Source organism: Nicotiana attenuata, unplaced genomic scaffold (assembly GCF_001879085.1).
Source record: "Nicotiana attenuata strain UT unplaced genomic scaffold, NIATTr2, whole genome shotgun sequence".
Taxonomy (NCBI): domain Eukaryota; kingdom Viridiplantae; phylum Streptophyta; class Magnoliopsida; order Solanales; family Solanaceae; genus Nicotiana; species Nicotiana attenuata.
Genome location: NW_017672278.1, coordinates 149,687 through 157,511, shown reverse-complemented (window position 1 = coordinate 157,511; position 7,825 = coordinate 149,687).

Below are 7,825 nucleotides of genomic sequence, written 5' to 3'. Positions count from 1 at the left end.
AAATTGGGTGTTTTGGGTAGAACTTAGGTTTTCTAAATTTTAGAGATTTGGACCTCGATTTGAGGTCCGATTTCAAAATAAATTATATATTTGGGTTCTTGGGTGAATGGGTAATCGAGTTTTGGTTCGAACCTCGGGTTTTGACCATGTGGGCTCGGGGTTGATTTTTGACTTTTTAGAAAATACTTTAGAAAACCTATTTTCATGCATTAGAATTGATTTAATTATCATTTATTGATATAGTTAAGTAACTTGTGGCTAGATACAAGTGAATTGGTGGTGGAATCAAGAGGTAAAGCGGTAGTTGAGGTTTGAATTGTGTCCGTGGCATCGAGTGTTTGGTCTAACTTTAGCTTGAGGGATTAGGAGTCGTGTCTTATTTGCTATGTGTTAGATGTTGAGTACGACGTATAGGCATGGTGACGAGTATCTATACGTTGGTGTCAAGCATGCCCGTGAGTCTTATACTATGATTAATGTGACTCCGTTTTATATTGTTCATGCCTTATGTGAGGATTTCTATTGTTGAACGAGGCTTGCGGTAGTAATATTGGTAATTGAACCTTGATGAGTTGGCTCAAGTTGTAAAGTGATTTGTGGAAGTATTATTAGCAATTAAGCATTATAGAGCATTGGCTCAAGTTGTGAATTAAGTTGTGAAGTAAATGTGAAAAGGAGAAGAGGATTATGATATTGTCTCCCTTGCCGGGATGTTGTTGCTTTTAATGTTATCTCCCTTGCCGGGATGTTGTTGCTTTTAATGTTATCTCCCTTGCCGGGATGTTATTGCTTTTGATATTGTCTCCCTTGGCGGGATGTTATTGCTTTTGATATTGTCTCCCTTGCCAGGATATGATTGTTGTTATAGTCTTGTTCCCTTGCTGGGATTCTTTTGTGATTGATGTTGATTCGAAATGGGATCGGGTTGCACGCCTGCAACAAGATATATGAAATGAGGTCGGGTTGCACGCCTGCAACAAGATATATGAAATGGGATCGAGTGGCACGCCGATTTGAGATGGGATCGGGTTGCACGCCTGCAACAAGAAAGAGATGAAAGTGAATATTGTGTTTGTTTCTCTTATTCTTGTTAGCAATTGTATTTTGGTTTCTTTACATTCCTCTCTGGTATTCTGTTGATATCTGATACTCCCCGCAGCATGCTTTTCCCCTCCCATCTTTAACTGTAAATATCTGCCTTTATTTTCCGCTGTATATGATTTAACTGCACAGGTTTATTTGGTAGTTTGGTCCTAGCCTCGTCACTACTTCGCCGAGGTTAGGCTAGGCACTTACCAGCACATGGGGTATGTTGTGCTGATACTACACTCTGCACTCTTTTGTGCAGATCCTGGTACTGGAGCATACGGACCTTGGCTTTGGGTTGCTGCCTTCAGTCCATTTGGAGACCCGAGGTAGTCCTGCAGGCGTCCGCAGGTCTTGGTGTCTCCTTCTAGCCTTTCATTCTTTTTCTTTTATGTACTTCAGAAACAGCGCTGTATTTATTTTTCAGACCCCTATTTAAATAGTATTCTTAGACAGTTTGTGAAATTGTGACACCAGTTCTGGGTAGTTTATGTTATGGATTGGTACTGGTCATTATTAAAATATTACATTTTAGTCTTCCGCTTATTAAATTTCGTTGTTTATATGATGTTGGTTCTTATTGTTAAAGGATTAAAATGGGAAAAAGGTAAATAATACAAATGGTTGGCTTTCCTAGCTTTCACTAGTAGGCGCCATCACGACTCCCGAGGATGGAAATTCCGGGTCGTGACATCACCCAATCAACATCATCTCTTAGGATGCCCAAAACCCTAGAACTGTCCCTTAACCTAACATCGACTCCTTCTTTCCAATTCCTTTTGTAATAATGCTTTGATCCTCGAAATTGTTTAGCATCCTCATTGGTGGTGGAGCCAGAAATTTCACTATTTAAGAGTTGTCAAATTATAAAAAAGTAAATTCACGAAAAACACAAATTGGTTCGATATATATACTCCAGTTTTTTTTTTATACCTATCTACATAATATAAATTTTCAGCCAAGGGAAAATAGCTCTGCCACCGCTCCTAACCCCAACCACCAACCCTTAGAGGTGGTCAAACATAATGCGTTGAGAGGTCACCGGCACCCGAACATTTCGGAAAAAACTCCATATATTCTTGTAAATGTCTATAAAAAAATAGTTAGATATTAGCATAAACCCCCGTACCAATCTGCATGAGCAGTGATAAATTTACATTGAATGTCATGGTACCTCTGCGACCACCAAATCCTCGGGTCCACCTTACCCCCCCCCTACCCCCCCCCCCCAAATACAACACAAATATGTTCTTTCATTTTTCTTAAATTGGATTAGCTAGTCATCAAAGATGAGGTAACATAGTTGAGGTTATATAATTCTAAATATTTTATTCGTTGGGTAATTCTAAATTAACTATGTAAAATCCATTCGGAGGATAGTGAATGATGTATCTGGCATGAAATGTTAATTCATGATTTTTTGATTAACTTAACTTTTTGTGCTTAGCCCTCTTTCTTATCCACAAAGCGAAGCTAAGGAGTAAATATTTTTCAGTTAAAAGTTTCACTAACTATATATCAACATAGACTGTGCCCCAACGTACGTATATATTAAACCCTACTCCAAATAATTAGTCAATGTTTTGGGTATTTCAGTGGACAAATAATTTTTTCCTTTTTGCTAATACGAATACTTATTGTATGGGTCAAAATCTGACCAGACAAGAATCGGCGTGGGAAGAGACGGCGGAAAGTTACTTGGAAATGTCATTTCCATTGGACTTCGCTATAACGACACGCAGTGGCCGAGGTCATGTATTTAGGATATCTGAGAGGCAAATTGGATATCGCGGCATTTCTAGGGGTCAGCCCGTAATATAGTCAAATGACTTAAGTACTATGGTTAATGACCGTTGGGTAAGGGAGAAGATCTAGTATATAAACTAAGTGAGAAGAAGAAGCAAGGGGAGGCGGAACAAATCCAAACACAGAGATATTCCCTAAAGGGAGGAGAGATCTTCATCTCTCTCTCTCTCCACGAAGGAGAAAGAAGCAAGGAAGCTCAGATCTTTAACATATATCGTTAGTCTCATCACACCAAATGTATGGGGTTCTACCTTATTAAAGTTCGGTGACCTTTTTCCTTCCATCTATTCCTTATACATTACGGAAATCATCATCCTCTTCTTGTCTAATGTGATTTAATCAATATTACAGTTGAATCTTATGTGAGCTATGCTTGCTTACTCTCCTCTTCTATCTTAGATCTAGAGTAAATTATTGTTGGTCGAGATTTACCTAAAGTCCTCTTATTTAATTAGTTTAACAAGAAGCTCAACACTTTTTGGTCAAACAATTTGCCGCCGTCTGTGGGGATTTCTTAGCCAAAAGTTTTAGTTTTCTCTAGATCTAAAGCCAGCTAGAGTATCACTTCCCAGTTGTCATAGCCTTACCATCTCCGTATAAACACCAACTTGAAAAAGTGGTAGACAAGTTTTTGAAATAACCAAACCAATCAGGGTCAGATATTTGTATGAAATCAAAATTTTGTCTGATATCTATACAAAATCCGCGTCTTGCTGTAGCGATGGGTTTGGTACGTCGTACGAGTACTCAAAACGGAATTACGGTCACTACGCACTTAGCACGTCCGCAATCCTATTCGCTATATTAACGTTATATATCGTTGTATACCTCCTCCTCTTAGGGAAGGGCGGTAGCCTACTGTGATTCTTTGAAATAACCAGCTTATCTTGCCTTATTTTTGTACCCGTATGCACGACGTGTAATTTATGTACGGAGTATAACTCACATTCCCTTTATTTTTGCGCACATCGGATGGGGTCAGACCGGGACCTGAGCGCGAGGTTCCAACAGGCAAAGTATGTTCAGCCCATAAGAAGCCCAGACGCGACTAACGGCGAAGCCAAACACTCATCCTATAGCGCCCTTCTCCCTTCGCCGACTTATCAGGTCAAGGTAATAGGCAATTTCGTTTGGGCTTAACTTGTCGTTTTTCTTTTTTTGGATCGGGATAGGAACACGAGCATTCTCACAGGTGCGTGAACAAGGAGCAAACGCCACCGAACACATCAGGACAACGTTCCGCACCATACCATCCCGCAGGCACTGAACGAGCAAGACCCTACACACCCTGCCATATTACAAATAACGGACAAACGGCTCAGAACGAGCCGGCATTATTAGGAAAATTTCCATGACCTGGGATTGGGCAGTGAGTCCATGGAACAGTCTCTCCAACACAGGCAGAACGTAAGCACAAAAAACTTGCACGTCTGCTCGCCATGGCAATCCTATGCCGGTTCAGCCGACTAGATGTTACGAATCACACCCGAACTGCGATCGAAATTAATCAAATCCCAAGGTGTCCAAAAGCACAAGTGACAAAATTCATCACCCATCCCGCCAAAGAAGGGACTAGATAAACCGGGACTCACCCCGACGAACATTACTCTCCAATGAAAGCAAAATTAAACAAATCGGGACTCACCCCAACGTACAGTACTCTCTAATGAAAGAAAAATTAAACAAACCGGGACTCACCCCGACGTACAGTACTCTCTAATGAAAGCAAAATTAAACAAATCGGGACTCACCCCGACGCACGCATGAACAATGCAGCACCGTGTAATGTTCTTCAATAAAAGTAATGCAACAGGAAAATCTCACCATCCCACCAAGCCCGCACTTCGCCAAGCAAAAGGAAAATTCGACTTCGCTCGAACTCACAACGGGTTATGATTTCAACCTCGCTCAAATTTACACCCTTACGGCCATTGGCCTTCGCCAAGCGAAAGGAAAGTTTGACTTCGCTCGAACTCACAACGGGATATGATTTCGACCTCGCTCGAATTTACACCCTTACGTCCATTGGCCTTCGCCAAGCGAAAGGAAATTTCGACTTTGCTCGAACTCACAACGGGTTACGATTTCGACCTCGCTCGAATTTACACCCTTATGGCCATTGGCCTTCGCCAAGCGAAAGGAAAGTTTGACTTCGCTCGAACTCACCACGGATTATAATTTTGACCTCGCTATAATTTACACCCTTACGGCCCCCACCATCGCCAAACGGAAGTCTAAGTTCAACCTCGCTCGAATATACAAGTCAAAACTGACTTCGCCCAAGTTGGCCAGTCTGAATTCGACCTCGCTCGAATATACAAGTCAAAACTGATTTCGCGCAAATTAGCGAATCAGAAGTCAACCTCGCTCAAACTTGCAGATCAAAAGTGACTTCATTCGAACTCACAAAATGAGATTTGACCTCTCTCGGATCAAGCAAACTAGATTCGACCTCATTCGAATTCCCAATTAAAAAATCATGGACTCATCACGGAGAAATCCAAAGTTCCTTCTCAAAAGGGGGGGGGGGGGAGAAAGAAAGTCAAAAGATATATAACCAAAGACAAAGCGACTATTTTATTCAAATGTACATGCGCAACAGTTGCGCCTTACAAAAGGCCAAAAACGGGCCCCCAATAAAAAGATGAAAACAAACAACAAAAGAACAAAAAAAACGGGCCCCCAATAAAAAGATGAAAACAAACAGCAAAAGAACAAAAAAAACTAAGTACAAAGGCTGCAAAAATCTTCACTCGGCATCATCTCCACCGCCGTTCTCCCCAACATCGTCATCATCAGAAGGAAGCCCATCTTCAATCTCAGCACCCTCACCGGCCTCTAGTGTTGCAGGGTCATAACTGCAGGCAAGACAAGCCTCGAGTACCTTCGCCCGAGCATCTTCAAAAGCAGCCTCAGGAACGCTCCCCGCCTCGCACAAACCCTTATATATATATATATATATATATATATATATATATATATATATATCTCGGTGGGCCTCGGTATGAACCCATAGCTCATACAAGCGGCGGGGGACAACAGCAGGTGCATATTCTTGAGGGCGGGCCTGAGCCAACAGCTGCGCCTTCTCAGCCTCGAGAGCCGTAACTCGATCTCCCAGACTCGAACATCCCGATCAAGTTCACCGATCCGCTCCTCCATTTGTGCCTCCCTTAGTGTGTTCGTCGCCCTCTCGACTTCCTACTCAGACCTAAGGACGCGGATAGTGTCTTCCAGTGTCGTTGTCCTCGCCAAAGCCAACACTCGAGCCCCCTCGGCTTTCTACAGCTTGGCCACTTTCTTTTCTAGCTCAGTCGTTTTCTCCGTCCATTATGCACTTAGGTCGGCAACTCAGGTGGAGTTTTGTTCAAGCTCGGCTCGCAAAAACTGCACCTTTGCCTGAAGGTCTTCGCACTCCGCCACAACCCCCTTGCCCAATTCGAGCTCCTCGTCTCTGGCATGGAGTAACTCCTCGAGCTCACTGCATCTGCGGATAGACCAAATCAATTCCTCATCCCTTTTCTACAACTCCTCCCTAACGGATTGAGTGCTACCGCCCGCCCTAAGCTGTGCATGCATCTCACGGCAATTGGTGCGATACTGACGATACTTCACGGCCATTTTTAGAAAGACTTCGGCCCTGGTCTCAGCCCTACGAGCACTCTCGATCTCCAGCATGTAAGTCTAAATAAAAAAAAAAGAGGGGAGGAATCAGCAAAAATAAAATAGCACAAAATAAAGAAAAAGGCGAAAGAAAACTCAACCTCAAGGCCATCCTGGCCACACCATGTGATAAAGCAGAATCATTGATCTCTTGAAGAGACTCACTTTTGATGCGGAACACAAAAGTGAAAGTACAAGAGGGGGGGTGAATTGTAGATAATTAAAGTTAATCGTTAATAAGTTGACTTAAAACTTAAGTAGTCGACTAAATATGGCAATCTTGCAGATATAGTAATTCGAGGTAATAAGCAGAAATTAAATGCAGAAATTAAAGACACCAGGAATTTTTATACTGGTTCGAATTCAATGTGAATCCTAATCCAGTCCCCTTGGGTTGCAAGGGATTTCTCTTCAAGTGAATAAGTTTTCTTTCGAGTATAAATTTGATGTATGTTGCTCAGTTTCTCTAGCACTGGTTTGATACAATGCCTCACCAGTTGTATGCCCTCTTTCTATCCCTGACTTGTTACACAGCAGATCTATATAGACTACTATGCTTGTTTGCAGTAGAATGAAGAGAGTTATTTTTGTTTGATTAAAGTATACTAAGGATGGAGTTACACTGCGAATTTATACAAGGATAAATGGTGAAGGCTTGTCAACCCAAGGGTTTTGATCCTTGGAAAGAGTTGATTCTTTCCAAGAATAAAGAACTATCCGTTGCTTCTCTTCAGATCTTTTCCTTCGGCAGATAACGGGTTTGACAGGATTGTTCCTTGATTGTTGGACCTTCCAATCTTGACCGCTGTCCGGATCTTCTAGCTTTAATTGTTCTTCAGTGATTTGATCTGACTCGTCAATCACAGATTGCGTTGAATCTTTATTCCATTATGGCAGATTTGATTTCCCAGAATCATGGAGCTAATCCTGATTTGCTGATGTAGTACTGTTTCTTTCCTTGTACATCGTAAGTATTTCAGGCAGCTTCCCTTCTGAATAATTTCCTTCCTTGTTCGACATAGCCGTTCCAATAGTTCCTTTTTACTTCTTTGAACTCCTGCACATGCATATTAATTGCATCATTAAAATATGATCTAACAATCTCCCCTTTTTTGATGATGGCAAAATAATATACATAAATGTAAGGATGTAAACAACAGTTGACTTCCCTGTTTAGTACTAGCCGACTTGGCTCCCCCTCAATGTGTGTAGTCAACTGAACTTGATCTCCCCCTCAATGTGTGCAGTCGACTTGTACCTATATGGTCTT